Genomic DNA, 15,971 nt, shown 5'->3' with positions numbered 1-15,971 from the left:
AATTCAAGAAATGAATTTCATTGATATGTGTAACATTTTAAATGATGATAAAAAACTCTATAAAATTACTAGGAGTAAAGGAAATTCCTCGGTAGGAAGCTTTGCTCCAAGATCCGCTTGAGCTACCATAGCCTAAAGAAGAGGAAGGAAGAGACAACTATTAGAATCCTAAACAACATACAATAAAAAAATCAATACATGCATAACTTGAATGAGTGTGGCCAAAAATGAAGGTGCCTATGACCATTTGCATGCAAGCAATGTGTAAATGCTTGTCATAAATAAACTAAATGAAAGAAAACATTCAATAATGTCCAAGGGACCACTAGCATATAAATATCAAAAAACCTCCAATGAAGTACTTTCATAAAATTGTAAGCTTATACAACTGTATACTGTAGGTAGTAGCAGATAGAAGAAAAGGGAATAGAAACATAGGAACAAGGATCCAAAATTTTTTTTTATCCTAGAGAATCAAATGGAGCACTAGCATTCAAGACGGATGCTTCTGTAGGACAAAGACTAGGACAAAGACACACAACTTATATTCACCACTACAGGTCACTTGCACAATATCTAGGTGCTCCAACCTTGTATGACCATCATAAATATACACTTGCATTAAAGAATGGTGCCCTTCCCTCTGCAAATCACAAAACTGGACACATGTACTAAAGAATGGAGATCCTATAGACTGAGAACTCAAACTATTTTGCAGAAAAACTACTCCACGACAATTCTACACTCTGACACTAGTTTCTGGACAAATAGTGGAGCCCTGTATACTAAGAGATGCATGATCATTCACAATTTAATCAGATTGACATATAAACTACTATATGGACTCTGGACATTTGGAAAGCTAAATATTTACCTGAATAGGGACAAAAGACAACGGTGTTATTGTTTGGGAGACTGTCTTGGTCAGTCTTCTAGGTGGTATCTTTCAACCTCAACTTAGCCGATTGAATATTTGGGTATGTGAGATATGCTAGAGACTAGCCAAATACTGTTAAGTGGTGTTTGCGAGAGACAAAACAACAAATCTTGGATACCAAGTTCAAAAGAAGGTAAAAATTAACAAAACAATAAGATCATTGTTTCTTAGTTGTTGAAATCTAACTTGTAAGACAATGTTTCTTAGCTTTTAAAACCTAGTTTGTATCCTATGTATTCAAAATCTGGCATCTCATACCCAAACAAAAGGTGACAAGATGGAATTAGAGCTAGAATGAATCTAAAGCTAACCCTAAATTCTTCTCAAGGCAACATTGACAAAAAATATGGCAAATAGAAGATCTTTTCCCATGCATGGTATGACAGCTGCAAAAAAATACCCATAGCCCTTGCATGCCACAACATCTCTGTTAGGAATTGGAAAAGTGCATTTCCTCTCGCAAAAAAATGTTTCTTGACAGTTCACAACTTCTAAGACCTTTGTTGTGAAGCTAAAAGATGGAGAGGACAAACATAACAAAGGTATAATTTATGAGATTGAACTAATGTCAAATTTATGAATTATGATAGTAGAATCTGAAGAGAATGCCATGTTTAAATACGTACACTAAAATTTCATAAGCATAAGATACCAACAAGTCTTGCATGGGAATTTACCTAGTAAAATCAATTATGAGAAGTTGTGATGACATAAAAATGCCCATTAGAAGCAAACAGTCTCAGAATGAGGAAGATGTCAAGATTTTCATAGTTGATAGTTATGCCATTTTAACCAACTTATGTCGCATTTAGAAAAATCTCCAAAGGCTATATGGCCTCACAGATTTTACTCACACAAGGAAAAAATCACATTAATTTATTTCATGTGAAAATTATAGCATAAAGAATATATCTATCCCTCCTTTCAAAGTGTCAATTTAGATATTACTGTCCACTTTTAAGTTTTTCTCTCTCATTTCTTGACAGAACCATCTTGAGCTCTATGAGGAAACTACAATTTGAAAACTCAATAGCTAGGAATCAGTCAGGAAGCTAAATGATGGTCTCACTCTAGTTAACTTCACTAAATGATAGACAATCAAAAAATTTGATTTAAAAACATCTTTACTGAAGCTCATAGTCCTTGCCAACAATTTAAAGAAGATTATAACATATTCACAAGTAAAGCTTTTATATTTTGTATTTTACATCAAAGCCATACAAAAACCATCAAAAACCAACAATGGAAAAGCACCAACATCCAAACAAATACATGCATGACTAAATAGTAGACAAAGTAGCATGTGCATTTAACTTTCTATATAATGCTTGACAAGCATGACTTCACATAATTTATTAACCCCATTCAAAGCAATATCACCAATCATAAAGTAACAACTTATCCAACTAAAACCTCTGATCTAGGGAGACTGTACTTACCCGATCTGATGCAGAAAGAATTGAATGAAGATTTGGTATTGAATCAACTCTTTCAATCTTCACAGTCACATGGATATCCACACCACAACCTTCACATAATTACAAATACAAATGCACTGATATTTTATCACATTTTAAATTCTAATTTAAAATATAAATTAAGGGAACATGCTATATCAAGCCCAATACTATCTACAAAGGATTATATTACACTGGAAAGTTAAAATTTTGCTTCAAAGGTTTACTTTTAAGGTAATCTTTCAACTCATGCACCACCTTAGCATCTTTAACTAAGGAAAAAACATAATAGTCTATGCCATTCTCAACTCCAAATTTAATATCATCCCAATCTTTATTTGCAAAAAAAAAAAGACAAGAAATAGATTTTATCAAATACCAAATTAAGCTATCTCAGATGCTGTGTTGGTCAAAACAACTCATCACATATACAAGTAACAAAAAAATACAAATATTACACATATTTCAAGATTGATAAACATATCATTCAATTATATTCTAAGTAACTTCAATCAATCAATATTAGGTACAAAAAAGGGAAATCACAATGAAATCAAAGTCCCTAAGAAAGAAGCAGATTGAGATGTACATGTCAATAAGCAACAAAAATCTAATTTGCTATGCATGCCTGATAGTTGATAAAATGGTCTTAACTTATAATGGAAGGCAGGGTAGCACTTTTTCCATGCACATTTAAGTGTCATCGTGATTTAAGCTCTCCTCCATCGATTACTTCACAAATTATAGAATCTGTTGTTTTTGACCTTACCTACAGTGACATCATCTCCCCTAGAGAAATTAAAATAATGATAAGAAATAGAAAGCTATGAAAATGTTGCGAATAACATTAGTAACTCTGTTCTTTTCAGCTAATAAATGAATTTTCAAGCCAGCAGAATGTACCATCAACAAGTAGTGTGTCTCCTTTCTCCACATCATTCACAAAATCATCATAATTCACGCTTACATGGTCTTCAGAGCCCACTCCTCTTTTGATTGTGAAAGTAAACTCTTGGCCCTTTGTGAGCATGATAGGTTGTGGTAGATCTCCACTTCTGACTTCAGGGCCCTACAATAAAATGATCTTTTAATTTATTGTTTGAGCAAAGGACTAACTCAAAAAACATATAAAAAATGGGGTTATCTGATAAATTGCACCTAAAACACAAAAAATGACTATTAATAATGTAGATGTATTTTAATTTAGGATGAAAAAAGTGAAACCGATTTCAAATCTACATATTTTCTGATTGGCTAACAGTGTTGCAATATGAAAATAACCCACATTATGATGTTTTCAAACAGTTAGTTCTAAAAACAACCTGTATATAATAAAGGAGTTTCAATACCTATGCAACTCTAGATGAAAGAAAATCTTGTATGATCTTAAAGATTTAATGCATATTGATAATATTCTCCTATTATAAGATTTCATGCATATTGATAATAATAAACTTAGATATCATTTAAAAAAAAAACTCTCAGACATTAGCGGTAGAAAATGCTTCCTATTTAAACTACCTGCCAACAAAATAAGCATGTCACATTGCAAATTAAAGCCCAGAAATAGTTATAGCAAATGCATAGAAACAGATCTGAGCTAGATCAAGATAGCTCAAGTCCATACAAAATTTCTCAATGATTGAGTTTCTATATATAGTTATCTTATTTTAGGGCACCAAAATGGGTTTTATCCCCTCACACAAGTAAATGATCTATTAAAATATCCTAGATTTGTAATTATAAAGCTTTGCTTTGAACAAAATGCCACAATCAAATTGTGAACTAGAGAATAGTGGAAGGCCACACTAGCAATTACTTCCCACAAATACTATGATAAGAAAAGTTAATTCTCACACACTACTTGAGATCTGAAATAGAACAAGCTTCAACAATACATTGCAATATATATATATATATATATATATATATATATATATATATATATATATATATATATATGGATCTTTTTGCACTATTACTAAAATCGTTTACCTTCTAGGTAAGAACATAATTTTGTTTCAATATACAAATCTTCAAAAGGAATTTCATATTAGAAACAAAAAGTAACAAGAAATAAATTAAATTGCAGTGCACTAGGAATAATATAACACATAATGAATACTAAACCTCAATTGAACAAAAGACTATATAGTGGCTTCAATAAAACTGATGCTACACCTAAACCATCACTTGTAGCAAGCTACTTGAAGATATGTAGTACAAAGCATCCCATAGAACAACCTCTAATTTTTAAAAACTTTTGCTTTTACTGGGTGAAGTTTTACTTTTTGCCTTGGCAAAGTCAACCAGGTCTTCAAACAGCTTATCTTCAGGTTTAACTTGTTTGCTGGAAGTTAAAGATTGTTGTGGATATGCATCATTGTAAGTTCCATCATGAATGGAGATGAAAGCCAATTTGCCTGACTAGATTCTTATAATGAATATATGAGAGCACTTCAATTTCATTTTTGAATTCTACTACACTGTGCACTTGTAGAGATCCTTTCTTGTTCCTCTTTGTGCCCACCACTTAGCCCACATTATTGAGTGTCCTATACAAGAAAGTCTTATAGCAAGCAATTTACCCAAGATTCTTGGAGTTGTTCCACTATAAGATATGATGAAATCATGAACTAATTGCCTATTATTTAAGAAAATGAGAAACACTATAAGACACTTTGTAGTGCTGCAATAATAGCCAAACCACCAAAGTAGGCATGCTTTTTGGATCATATTCTCTCTCAGACACAGATGTAACATGCATTTTGGTTGTAGGTGATTTCTAGGAGCTTGGGGTTCACTATCAATTCCAACACCTTCGACTAAATTTTTTGAACAAGTCAAAATTTTTTCCACTATAATGATTAATAATAAACTTTATCATTGTTCAAGTCAAAATTTTATCATTAGCAAAAATGGTAGATAATTTTGTTCATGGTCTCAAGGAAAACAAAGACTACTTGACAATAGCAAGAAACAACACATATGACTTAGAAATAGTCAATCACAATGAAAGACATATTTTTCCCATCATAACACTAGCAGTGCTCTACTGTCTCATTTTTGGTAACAAAGACACCCCCCAAACATGAAGGATTCACCCCCCAAACATCTTCAAACATGAAATGATCCACTGTCTATTAGACTGGTGTCTAATCCAGGCTAAACCTCCATCAACAATTACCATCAAACACTGCACTTACACCAAGTTTTTTCACTCTCCTGCATTTGGTTAATATGGTACAATTAAATTATCACAACCTCATTGTCTCCCACCAATAACAGTGACTATAGGTGGTAGGAGAGAGTCTACATTGGAAACTTCAGAATAAGTATAGTTGACAGTGCTTAACCAGTCATTGGTTTGAATGCACCAGTCTATTATTCCTTACTCAACCCACAATGAAAATTAAAAGAATGTGTGGACAAGATAAAAAAAATAATAAAATGTTCTGACATTAAATATTGGTCAAAATGCATTTGATACATCATAGGAACTCACTATTCCATGGGATAGAGACTGAATTGTAGAGGACATGATTATTTTATTGATTAAATTTTTTTCACAATGCCTTGTCTCACCACCCCAACTCTACTTCTCCCCCAAACACTCAACAAATCCCTTCTAAATAACCAAAAAATAGTAAACAACCACTATTGTCTAACTATCTGACTGTTACCAGATAGTTATAAACTGAAATTTGTTGTCTAAGTTGACACAAAGTGTCAACTTTGACAACTTACAATCATATATGCCTTTAATATATTTCACTAACCTTTTCAAACGTTTTATAACTTCACTAACCCTTCCAAAGACACCTAAAACCCTTACAAGCTTTACTAGGCCTAAAGACACCTAAAACCCTTACAAGCTTTTCTTTGCATTTTTTCTACATTTGATACTTTTCTTATAGGTGGACATGTCTATCACAAACATCCAACATGTCTGTCCTTAGAATTCATGGAAAAAACCCTACAAACAACAAAAAAGAGAGGACATGAACCATCCAAACATCTCTAATAGCTTGTGAATATCCCAAAGATGCATAAGTGCATGACTTGTGAAAACCAAAAAGATAAGACTAACTTGTATAACAAGCGAATAACCAAAATGATTTTATGTCTCTGTTATGTTTGACAATGATAATGATATTTGGATTTAGGTATGAGGAAATTTGTATCAATCAATTCATTAGATATCATTTGAATACAAAGAATATTTTAAGAGATTCAAGAGCATAATTATAAGCCAAATTTGTGGAAGACCTAAATCAGACCTAAGTGAACAGACATGTGAAGGCTTATTTTGAATATGATGAGCAGATCTAAGGCAAAATTTTTATGAAGGTATATTCCAAGTTGAGAGGATTTATTGAAAACCACTATTTCAAGTCTTGGTGGATTATTCATAAGTACAAGGTAGATTTGTTGAAGACCTCAAAGGAGATCTAAGGAAAATCTACCTACATTATAAACACTTTACATTTCAAAGGTCAGTTCCTTCTGCATTGCAGGATTTGAGGTTGGTGTCTCCTGCTAATTGAGTCTACACATTTGTTTGAAGTTATATACATACATACATACATATATGTGTGTGTGTGTGTACATACGTACACAATTCACTTACAAGGATTTCCATGCTAAATAGTATATGCATCTTGTCTTCTTTTATTAGACATCAACTATGTGAATGCTTTCTACATTGCTTTTAGTTGACTAAATATATATAATAAAATATGCAGGTTTCTATGCCAAACTAACTCCAATGTGGACAAATATATAATAATTGGGATTTAAACTAAGCAAGAACTATATGTTCAAGGAACCAAAAGATGACTGCAATGAGACTATTACAAGCGAAAAAACTTCAGTCTCGTTAAAGAGAATTGGGATGCGTGTTTGAAGACTTAACAAATTTGAGCTTCACTTGGTTTCAAGAATACTATAATATTCTCTACTTAACAAGGCCAACCACATGAAGGTGGAAGCTCATATGGCCTCACCCCCCTCCCCCTAACACCAATCTAAAGTACCCATTATCATTTAATTACATACTTCATTCATTCATTCATCCATTTATAAACTATAACATTCAATCAATACAATCACATAACATTCATTAATATGATATAAAAGTCATTAATACACAATACTAATAAAAAATTCATTAAAAAAAAACAATATTCATTAACATAAACTAAAAATCGCTATTAATACACATCATTCATACAAAATTACTTAAAACAAAGTTCTTTCATTATCCAACAAGGTTTATCAAAGAAGATTTTTAAAGCATCATTTCTTTTTTTTTTGTTTTTTTGAGCTCTCTTAAGAAAAGCGCTCATAGGAGCATCCTTATCTACTTCATTCTCCTCCTCTTCTGGTACGTGTAATGTCAAATTATGATGGCTCCTTCTTTTTGGAGGAGCAGGAGGTTGCTGCACTAAAGGGGGCTCTATTGCAAGAACAAGTGAATGTGATAAATTGGCATACTCTTTTTCTTTTTTCTAACTGTTACAAGTTTTTAATTAAGTACGAGTACAACATTAAATGCATTTTTCTTACCTGACAAGGCCACATCATCTACATTAACATTTTGATCTGCCACTACGTCAACATGTTGAACACTTGGAACATGGTCCACGACTTCAGCATGATGTTCAACATGCTTTGAAATATTCAAAAAAAGGATACATGTCAAATTCCAATTGAAGATGTTAAATTGTATTCATAATTGCATAATTAATTTCCAATAGAAAATTAATATCTCCACCACTATAATGGACATCATGGCCTTCATCAAGAGCAGGTTCTGTGGTAGGATATGAAGGCTGTAGTAAAATGTTATGCACATTGTTATGTAGTCAATTTACGTTTAAAACTAATACCAAAAAATAAGTTTCTCAACTATTTAATTTAATTTACTATTCATCTGACCAATTTACCTGTGAGATATCATTTGGTGCACTGGATTCTTGGGCAAGGCTTACAGATTCTTCACGTAGGTGTGCAACCACAACTTTATAGCCTTCCTTCAAGGTAATTTTTCTATCTTCATCTATGACCTCCACATTGAAATTTGTGCCTTGTGTTTTTTGCTTGATAACGTCAATTTTCCATGTATGGTTTCATTAAAAAAAACTATTTGCAACATTATATTAAAAAAAAATACAAAATTCATTGCTCTACTTACAAGTCGAGACTGCAGATTCATATAGCCACCAGAGCCAAGTTTGTGTTGGCCAACCTTTTCTATTCTCGCTTTCGTAGCCATGGATGTGTCCTACAATCTATGAACAATTTCAAACATCTTAGATTATATATTTACAAATATCAATAATTAGTGCATGATTACAATGTACTTAATACTATAATGACATACCTCTTTTTGCCCTATGCTGCTTCATTATCTCTATCTTCACATAGCCTTTTCTCCTTTGCATCTTCTATTATTTCATTCCACTCCATCTATGGAATCATAGGAGGATGGTTGTACTTTAAGTTATCCTTAAGAGCCCTTCTATATTGATCCCTCATAGTCTTTATATGTTTTTCTACTCTTTTCAGAAGTAGGCCAGTGTCAAAAATGTTTTTCCCAAATTTCTCCTCAATGGATGCAATCAGCTGATTTTTTAATTCCACCTTTTAAAAAACAAATAGATTGTTAGATTAATAACTTTAATATATTACAATAAATAGAAGAAAAAAAAAATTATGTAGCAATGATATGAAACTACGTACCCTTTACGTATGGTGGGTCCAAATAGTCTCAATGTCATATGAAAAAAGATGTTCCAAGAAAGCATTATTACCTACAAAAACATAAAAGATTTATCAATCCAAAATGAGTAATGTAAAAGTAAACTAAATTTAAACTTTAAATAATATCAATTTTAAAGCACATGGAAGCTTTCATTCTCTTAATGGAAATATAGTTTTCTTATTCAACAACAATGTCCCTCCATATGAACCAGTACTAATCACACGAACTGCTCTAGGAAATGGATCAGCTTTAGTAGTACTGCTCTTTGTTTCTCTATCAACTAAAATATCATACAATTAAATGACAATTTTAGTACTACTCTCTGTTGGTCTACCTCCCTACCTATGTCCATGACTCTCTATGTGTGGCTATATATATGTATGTATGTATGTATGCGTGGTGTGTATATGCATGTGTTTGTGTGTATGCAAGCTTTTGTAGACATCATTTAAGCACTAATAGGCTACTTCATTGTTCATCAACTTGTAGAAATACATTACAAAATATAAAGCATTACTGAACATAGACGATGATGTTTGCATGGTTCTTGTTACCGACAATGCAGCAGACAATAGTGGACCGTCAATTGAAGGAAGAGTTTGCACTTCATCATGAGCTAAAGAATAGAATATTGTTAGCAAAGACATTTTCAATGGATAAATATCAAATGGGATACTAGCAAGAAACATCCACAAAAAAAAGGTAAGTGTTATAATGTTGATCAAAACAAACAAAGTGTTACTTACACGAAGGTACTGCACAACAATCCTGACCATGTTCACCATGTGACCTCACAACTGGCACATATGTCTATACAAGAACACATAAAATTAGAGATCATGATCCATAAGATACTATAAAAGATTAATATCTATTGAACTTCTATTACTGCTTACTTTCAAAGATTGGATTCTGCGGTCCAATTCTATTCTTAGTGCCTCTTTCTCCTCACATCTGTCACCCTTGATGATAATTTTAACAAGCTCATCAGTGTATCTTTGCGTAATTTTTTGGGTGATGAATATAGGGTCAGTACTAAGGCCAATGTCATGTAGATATGATGCTCATATTTCAGATTGCATTTGATCAGCGATCATTGTAGCTTTTTCCTATTATTTGTGACATCAAATATTTGTATACTTTCATCAAAATAACTCCAAAGCCATAAAGAAAAGAACATAGTAATAGGACATTTGTTTCTATATTAACATTAAAATTTACAATAATTAATGTTTACCTCTATTGAAGGTGTCTGAGATGGTGCATCTATATCGCCCTGTGAAAAAAATTAGTAAGTCTTAGAAATCAGCAGTGAAATTAAAGTAATAGACTTACCAAAAAAAATATTAATAATAAAGTAGATTGTATATGTAAATCATTTGTCTTAAGTTAAAAATTTAGCGTAACTAATGTTTATATCTAAAAAAATATTTGACATGTTCTACTTAATGTTTATATGTGCACATATGGTTCAGAAAGAAATATTTGGTCATACAAGGCCCTATCATAGTTGACACTGATCGTATATGAAGATTTCATTGATCATCATGATCTTCATCCATGTCATCATCATCATCATCATCGAACTTGTCACTTTGATCGTCGTTGTCACCACCACCATCTTCATCACCATTATAATCCTCTTGATCACTATCATCATCATGACCATCATCGCCATGATCATCACCATCTTCATCACCATGATCATGATCGTCATCAGTATTATCATCATCATTATCGCCATTATTGTTAGCGTGACCAAAATCATCACCATATTCTTCTTCTTCATCACTAGGTAACTGTCATTCCTGATAATCATTTACTTCCTCTTGTGCTTCTTCAATATCTTCTTCTTCGATCACATTATACTTTATTGGCCTTCCTCTTGGGTCATGTCTAACAACAAATGACCAACCTTTCTGGAGCACCAAAGTAAAACGCTTGCTCACATTGACTTGGAAGAACATAGGGCTCATCTTCGACTAGCTCAAATGACATTGTATTAATCATAGTAAATCCATTGTCGTGTTCAATAATAGTCCTATCGGGATCATTTTGATTCATTTGTAACCTAAACCATTTGACGACAAATAGAACTATTTTGAATGAATCAAAGTCACACTCAAGTATATCATCCAAAATGCCATAGTATCAATTTTTAGATTGTTGAGGATGTATGTCAGTTCTAGATGAAATATTGGTGATTGCGAAGACATCACTTATCCTAGAATCACACATTTTCTTCGTTTTATCTAACTTTTTTGTGCAGAATTTATAGCCATGGTAGTACATAGCTTTGTGGTTTTTGACCTAAAATTATTCAAACATGTCAAGAATCTTCTCATTGATCTATGAGTTGATATTAAACTTATGTCTCATGATTATTAATCTTATGCATACCTTTGTATCTCTTAAGCCATATATTAGATCAAGTACCATTAGCGTAACATTGGGATCTCCATTACGATGAACTTCTTTAACCAATGATGCAACACCATCCCATGTTAACGAGCGACCATTTTCTTGAGATTTTTCAATCCACACTATCATCCAATCAAGATTGTTTGCAATGTACAAGTGTAGTGCATCCCACTCACGACCAACTATAAAGAAGACAATTAAACCAGTTAGAAACAACTTATATATATTGATGATGGATAAGAATTGTTAAATTACAAAAAAAAACTTATAATTACTTGTCACCCTCCTCAATCTACCTTTCCCCGTCAGGTACTCCCCTTTGAATTTGTCATTACAGTTGGGATTCCAAATGCGATCTACATGGATACCTATTGCAAACTTTTGAAGATATTCACTGATATACACCATGGTCTGGTATATCATATATCCCTCTATCATAGAACCCTCAAGATGTGCTCTTTGTCAAACCAAGCCCTTCATAAATTTCAAGTGCCTCTCAACCATCCACATTGATCTAGCTTGTACAGGTCCACACAATTAATTCTCCTCAACTTGATGTATGAGGTAGTGTTCTTGAGCATTGAAAAATGTTGGAGGTAAACACTTTTTCATTTCACACATAAGCTGTGGAATTTTTCTCTTTCAATATTTTATATCTTTTTTATCAATTTCTTTAGATGATAACCACCTAAAAGAGATTCAACACGCAAAAACACATAGAGGAGATTTCAAATAAAATTATACAATAGATTTCAAATAAAAAGCTACAAATGTAAGAAAAAACACTCTTCTAACTTCATGTATTTTCCAAGATCATATATAAATTGTTTAATACTATTGTCAAACTATTGTGGAAGGGATAGAGGTAGGATAAACTGCAATTATTAAAAAATGATCATTTCAATATATTATTAAATAATGCAACTAGTACTACATTCAATCTTACAAATATACTGTAAATAGAAAACATGACTTACCTTGAGGAAGGTATGCCAATCATGTGTCTTCAACCCTGGCTTGAAATCACCTTTCTTTGATAGAAGAGTGCTTATATTTGCAGCAAATCCTGTTGGATTTTTTTTTTTTTTTTTTTATGACTTCTTTTAATGCATCACTTTCTTGCTCCGTTAATAACCAAGGAAGGGCACTTGTATTTATGCGGTCTCCATTCCTATTTGATTCAATGAAGTGCATGATTAGATTCATGAATGTCAGTACAAATTTTAACAATTTGTTCTCTATCACGCCTTCCATCCAACATTTTCCATAGTGCCTCTTTTACATTCTTTCCAATATGCATAGCATCAAACAAATGCGTGATTGGGAGATCCTTTTAGTATGGTAACCTACTAAATTGAGTAGGATAACTTTTCATTCCTATAGGAAGTTGGTCATTGATGCCTTGATGACCTTCACGAGCATCAGTTATAGCATTAGTAAATATAAGACAATATTGAAATACAAATTATAAACTTCGGACGACCAATTGGGCATTACCTCGACGATTTAGTCGATCGTATTCCAACTTCCATAAATGAGGTGTCATTCTTCATGGCATTGATGATATCTCTTCTTTCTCATTGAAAAGATGTTTTTGGGCAATTCGATACTTATGATTATGGTGGAGAAAGTGTCTAAACTCATCAAACACTTACTTTCCTAAACTTCTCGAATGATGACATTTCATCTTCGGACCACAAACTAGACATGCAAATTTTCCTTTTGTCTGAAGACCTAAAAGATCATGTATAATTGGATCATGTACAATGATCATGCGCAACTTAAGCATTTGATAGTAATGTGTAAGCATTATAACATACCAAAAATATGTAATCTTAACAATATAACATACCACAAAAAGGAGTTAGCCTAAGGGCATCATGTATTGTCCATACAAGCATTGTATGGAATTGAAATTGTCGATGTCCTATTGGTCTAGATATGTTATACACAGTGATGCCATTCCATAACTTCAACAACTCATCAATTAGGGGCTCAATATACACGTTCATATCTTTAACTTGGTATTTACCTAGCAATTGAATGAACATAAACATTACATAATTATTATAACCATTTTCATGCACTATTTATAAATTAATTTAGATAACTATAAAATAAAAAAATATTTGGCACAATCATTGACAACATTATGTGCTCCCTCTTTATGGACATCCAAGGAGGAATGTTATTGTTAATAACAAAAATAGGCCATATTGAGTAAACAAATCTCATATCTCCATATGGATTGACACCGTCTGCCGCCAATGAAAGTTTCAGATTACGAGGTTCTTCTTTAAAGTGTGACCATGTTTCTTCTATCTCTTTAAATGCAAAACCATCGGCAGGCATTTGCATAATGTCATCCTGACTTCTATTGCATGCATGGTAATCTATAAATTGTGCCAAGCTAGTGCACCTGAATAACCGTTCAAGACGTGAAATAATGGGAATGTACCGAAGAACCTTGTGAGGCACTTTTTTTGTTATTTTATTTGACCGATATCTACTAACATGACAATCAGGGCATTCTGTTGCAAATTCATGTTGTTTATGATATAGAATGTGATCATTGGGACATGCATGTATTGTCTAATACTTCATTCCAATCTGATCCATAATGTTAGATAATTCTCGGTACGAAGAGGAAAAATGTTTGATGGTGGTAACAAAAACTCACTAATCAACCTACAACAACAGATATGCATTGTTAATATAATGAATAGTAATTGTATGCTAACATTGAAGATGAAAAAAATAACATACCTTAGCATACATGACATTGCTACATTGGATATACTATTCATAACCTTTAAGTTCACCAACAACGCTATAGCCGACAGTAGAGTTGTTTGGGAGCCTTTGTATAAGGGCTTGTGTGCCTTCTCAAGTAAAGGTATATCAAGACCATCTTCATCATTATTATCAGATTTTCTAGTTCATCATTGTGAGCCTCTTCATCACTTGCCTCAATACCATCTTCTTCAATCATGTCCTTTGGCACATTATCATCTTCTTCCATGGGAGTGTTATCCTCAACTTGGATATTCACACCTCCATGTTCCTCCAGTAGGAAATCCACATTCAGTAATGGACGAAAATCATGGCCCCCTTCAACATGACCATATTGCCTACAATGACTCTGGGCTGTTGTGATTAGAATTCTTCGATTCTTTAAGCCCTTACACTTTTTGCAAGGACAATAACATTTATCAAGTTTTCTTCGGAACTGAGCCCACAATGCAGCCATTGTCTCATTATTATTTTTTGGGTTCATATTGTCAAGCATGGTCTTTCTTCACAGGAAAATATACCTACAAATAAATTGGACATGTTGTGATTAATGTTTATATCTACACATATGGTTTTTGTTAATTAATGTTTTCAAATGTAACTAAAATGATTACAAACATATCAAAAAGTACTTTCACAGGGTCTTATTACATCAATTGTTCTAACATGGTCATGTTGGTTATCTTGAGACCTTAATGTCTTCTCATGCCTTCAACCTTGACCTTGATGCTCCTGCATCATTCTCCCAAGGATCAAGGAAAGTTGGATCATCATGGAATTGAGTAGGCATACCTTCTAGGAAGTTGCAATACTTCAACCTTGTAAGTGTCACGTCAATGCAATGGGTACTAAACAAACAATTTAAGTTAATAAGAAATAGTTGTTATGAATTCAAATTGTAAGCATCACCTCAATGCATTGGGTATTAAACAAACAATTCAAGCTAATGAGTATGGGTTTTTATGAACCACAACTCATGAAATATGCATTAAGTCCATACCTATTGTTTACAATGAGTATGGGTTTTTTTTGTAAGAACATACCTGTTGTTTACAATCAATAAGTTTCTATATCCTCTAAGAAATTTGAAGTAATGAGCCAAAGTCACATGGTTGAAGATGATCATTGTCCCCTCAAAGTGCCATCGTTTGATAAATTGTTGCATTGAAATATGATCTAGAAAGGGCCTTTCCACATAGTATGTTGCCACTATTTGGTAATCATTGATCATGTGCTTATTGCAAAGAGGCTAAGGACCAAACATGGAATCATGGAGATAGTGCACAGATGTACAAGGAAAATTTGTTGCTCTTTAGCTACTAATCTTGCTTTGTGCTTATCAATTAAAACATTATTTTTAAATTTGATCTTAATACTTTTTATAATCAATGGCTTTCTTTCCAATGTCTATCTCTCGACTCAACACATTTTTTCATTTTTCTTTCCTTCTTGCTTCGTCATAAATACTTGGTTCACAAGCGCTTATGGTGTTCTTCTTGATAAGATTATGAAGTGGACAATGACTTTCAATCTAGATAATCAAATGTTTGGCTCAACTTTTTTGGGTAAGTGTGATGATATGTAGTGCACTATAAAT

Source organism: Cupressus sempervirens, chromosome 11 (genome assembly GCF_028749045.1).
Source record: "Cupressus sempervirens isolate cs-2001-9-10 chromosome 11, ASM2874904v1, whole genome shotgun sequence".
In the NCBI taxonomy this organism is placed as follows: domain Eukaryota; kingdom Viridiplantae; phylum Streptophyta; class Pinopsida; order Cupressales; family Cupressaceae; genus Cupressus; species Cupressus sempervirens.
This window is presented reverse-complemented; position numbering follows the sequence as displayed.